Genomic DNA, 4,762 nt, shown 5'->3' on the forward strand with positions numbered 1-4,762 from the left:
TATCTGCCAGGAAATCAGTCTGGACAACCGACTCTCAGTTTTTTTTTTAACAGAACCAATGTTGAAGTGCTAGTTCCAAGGAAGGTTATTCAAAGATTCAGGCTGGTACAATTTTACTTTTGGAGAAGTGAACTTCTACTTCTAGTTCATGAGATGCCACCTCTGGGAAAACAGCTTCAGGGCCAGTGGGTACGAGGTTATTCTTCCACTCGGCCATTGCTTATTGACCCAGGAAGCACAGAGACGCCTCATTCCTGGGTGCTCACCCACTCAGCCATTACAGACGCTGAGTCTGGTGAGGGACAGAAGGCATTGTCGCTGGGATACTTCTGCATGTGTGTGTGTATGGTTATGAAGCAGGTTATTTTTGATATAAGAAAAGAGCTTCAAATTAAGGCTATAGATTGCCACATTGGTTTTTTTCACTCGCCCATGTGCCAGGGCCTACTAATATCATCTCAGAGTCAGTTTATGTTGGTCTCTTCCCTGGTATTGTGACTGAGTTTCTAAGTACATCATCAAACGCTATATAGCTCAACAATTGCTTCAGCAGCAACAGTCTCTTTTACAAAAGTGCTCTGAACCTGTTTTAATTACTGTTATTAGATCCCATCTGGTCTTCCTGGACTTATGAATCGGGCATAGTTAATAATAAATAAATAAATAAATAAATAAATAAGAGACTACAAAATGCAGTTTCCGGAAACGCGCGGCCTCATTTGCGGCCACGCGACATCTTATCTAAACATCTTTTTATGATATCTCATTATCTCATTCCTACTCTGGACAAACTTGCAGGCTATCGAATATAGCCTGCCCACAGGGCAGAGTCTGGCAAACTCCCCGTGGCGCACCAAATATGCCAAATACCAGTAACAATGATGGGTCTCATTCTCCTAAAAAGCCTTGAATATAATCTCAGGGCTAGGATGAAAGAGACGTTACTGGGGCCTGCTCGAGGCAATCGACGATTAACAGGATGATGAATGAATGAATGAATGAATGAATGAAAAAAAATAAATAAGGAGAAATGCCCCGTTTGACACCTATTCTTTGACATTGTTTTCTTTAAAATTTTTTGAATTTACCTCAAGGGGAGTCATACAGCAGCTGAAAAGCATTTTCAGGAAGATGCACAGACTCAAAAAATTATTAACTTTCTCCTAATTTGATTAAAAATTGACAAAGACTGGGTAGCAGGGAGACACCTCATTCGAGAAAAAGGCTATAGTTTTCTTTCAACAGATAACTCCACTAAGAAACTTTGAGTCCCATTGCATTTCATCAGGAGCCGAATTCATCTACCTGCATTAACTTTCAGACCTTTGCAGTCTTACAACTCTCTAAATTCCAGCTCCAAGCCATCGCCAAGCTGATTTCACCGGGAATTCACAAGGAAATCAGAGGAGCCAGCATCAGAAGGCCTGAAGCAATGCCCTTTAACATATCATGAGATAAAATTAATAGCATTCCTTATACCCTTCACTTATAGGTTGTGGATTGGACAACGCCTGGACCCCGTATTTTGGATTAACGATTCTTTAATTTTACCCTCTCCTTGGAATTCACAGGTGCCTCATCTCCTGAAGGAGGAAGGAATAACTTTTAATAGGAACATCTTTTAATTTTTCTCTAGGATAACTGTTTCTCTCGAGTTTCCCTCTGCCTCTTTCTCTACCCCCAGACATGAAGATGAACCAAACCCCAATGCTCAAAGCCTCTGGTAACTTTTAAAAAGTGTTTTTTCCAGATATAAGCTAGGTTGCACATCTATGACTGCCGTGAACATGAACAGAGAATGACTGCATTCCCCTGCTGAAGAGCTCCTGACAGAAGTTGTGATGCTCCTGTTCCAGTGCTCCATGCCTGATCCAGTGCTTCCTGAAGTTCATAGGACTCTTTGACAATTGTTTCTCTGGGACTCATTACTGGGACTCATTGCTGTGACCACTACTGCTGATGTTGCAAAAACAACTCTTCAAACTGCGATCCGGACACTTCACTTCTTCAATAAGCGACTAAATGTCTCTGGTTATCCTTGAACCGTGCAGAACTATTGGACACTTTACGACAAGCACTTCTCTGGGTTCAGGGGTGGACTGAAGTTTTACTACAACTACATATGAGACTGTTTTGTGATTGGAATTGTTCCTTTGTCTATTTCAAATTTTTGTGTTTTTGTAAACAGACAAGGGTGAGATGTTGGAGTACACGGAGCTTAGGTTTATAAGATTGTACCCATCACTGTGCTCCCGAGTCACTCCCATTACTTTGTCTGTCTGTAAACTCTTCTATGCTCTCTTCCCCAACCAATTTGTAAGGTCTCATCCTGCTTAGACATTGAAGCTGTACTGTAGGTTAATATTGTCTTTCTCCTCTCCTTATGTCTTTTGAGCAGTTTACTTTATTGCAGTGCCCTTTTGTATAGATACAGGAAGACAATTACTTAATATTATGCTTTATAACTTAGGAATTAATTGGCTTTGAATATTATTCACTCCTGGGCATCTGCCTTCTCAACTTAAGCCTCAGTTGCCCTCACTTCCTAGCACCCCAAGGACAGGGTCCCGACGTGGGACTGGATGGAACCAGAGCAAGAAGATAAGTTATGTGCTACCCTGGCATCGCTATGGGCCAGGCCAAGGTGCCACGATTCTTAACTATAAGTTAAGAGGTTGACCATAGACAAATTCTGTCATGATCCAAAACTAACGACGAGACTAGGGCCCTGCTGCTAGGAATAGGAAAGATATCTGGCCTGAGCACTGCAGTCTGAGATCGAGATGGCCCTAGGAGAGCAATTCTAAAAGCTCAAAGTATTTCTTACTGTGTCCATTCGAAATGATTAATATTATGTATGCTTATGTTGATTGGACAAGGAGAGGAAAACACGTCCTAGAAGCAGTTTTCCTTTGTGTCCTGACTAGCTTGGATGAGACTGAACTTTCTCCCCTTCAAATTGCCTTCAGTAAATGATTTCAGTATATTGAGGTAGTTTCTCTTATCTCACAGGAACCTAGCTGGCCTTAGGTATACAGATCCCAGGTGCTAAGCCAGGCTTGATCTTTGGGATGTAGATGCCTGGCTCCAGGCTGGCTGATTTTGGAGATGTAGATTCCAAGCTCTAGTAGACTGGTCTTTGTTGTGCTAATCTAAGTGTTTGTAGCTTGTAAAAAGGTGAGGCCAGGATTACTGGCATGCGGATATAAAGAAACAATGTATGGTTTGCTACCTCAATGTTCTTTCTGTAACTCCTTTTGATGACATCACTATATTGCACCTTTTGGAGGTACTATGATCTATATAAGGGAGATTTCAGGGCTCTCTGGGGGACACGTGCATCAGAGAACCTGGAAAGATGGGGCTGAGGACAGAAGCTGAGAGAACAAAGGCACACGTGCTTGAGGATTCCTGAGGTCGCCATTACATACATCTCTTCCATGTAATAAACGGCTACTAAGACCAACCAGCTTGGCCTCGTTTCCTTCTTTCGCCTGACCATTGCCATCGACATCCCTGGAGTGGGGAAGCGGCCTGACCACCATCCTTTGCTACCGAGTCTCTCCCATTACTTTGTCTGCTTGTAACCACTTCTATGCTCTCTTCCCCAAACAATTTGTAAGGTCTCATCTTTGTTAGACACTGAAGCTGTACTGTAAGTTAATATTGCCTTTCTCCTCTCCTTATGTCTTTTGAGCAGTTTGCTTAATGCAATGTCCTTTTGTATAGATACAGGAAGACAATTAATTAACATTATGCTTTATAATTTAGGATTTAATTCGCTTTGAATATTATTCACTCCTGGGCATCTGCCTTCTCAACTTAAGCCTCAGTTGCCCTCACTTCCTAGTACTCTAAGGGCAGGGTCCCGACGTGGGACTGGATGGAACCAGGGCAAGCAGGTAAGTTATGTGCTACCCTGGCATCGCGATGGGCCAGGCCAAGGAGCCACGTTTCTTAACTATAAGGTAAGAGGTTGATCATAGGCAAATGATGTCATGATCCAATAGTAATGACGAGACTAGGACCCTTTTGCTAGGAATAGGAAAGATATCTGGCCTGAGCACTGCAGTCTGAGATCGAGATGGCCCTAGGAGAGCAATTATATAATCCGAAAGTATTTCGTAATGTGTCCATACAAATTGATTAATATTATGTATGCTTATATGTTGGTTGGACAAGGAGAGGAGAAACACGTCCGAGAAGCAGTTTCCATGTGTCCTGACTAGCTTCGATGAGACTACTTTCTCCCCTTCAAATTGTCTTCAGTAAATGATTTCAGTATATTGAGACAGTTTCCCCTTTCTCTCAGAACCCTAGCTGGTCTTAGATATGCAGATCTCAGGTTGTAACCAGGATGGATCTTTGGGATGTGGATTCCCAGCTCTAGCCAGTCTGGTCTTTGGGATGCAAATCAAGGTGGTTGCAGCTTGTGAAAGTGCTTGTGAAAGGTTTCAGTTTGGCTTTGTGGCTTCTTTCTGGAGGCCAGTATTACTGGCCTGCGTATGTAAGGAAACAATGTGGATGTAAGGAAACAATGTATGGTTTGCAGCCTCAATGTTCTTTCTGTAACTCCTTTTGATGAAATCACTGTAATGAGCCTTGTAGAGGGTCTATGATCTATATAAGTGGATCTTTGGGGCTCTCAGGGCGCACACGTGCTTGAGGAATCCTGAGGGCTCCATGACATACATCTTCTCCATGTAATAAACGGCTGCTAAGACCAACCAGCTTGGCCTTGTTTCCTTCCTTCACCTGATCA

The sequence above is a fragment of the Sorex fumeus genome, unplaced genomic scaffold (genome assembly GCF_029834395.1).
Source record: "Sorex fumeus unplaced genomic scaffold, SorFum_2.1 ptg000252l, whole genome shotgun sequence".
NCBI lineage: Eukaryota > Metazoa > Chordata > Mammalia > Eulipotyphla > Soricidae > Sorex > Sorex fumeus.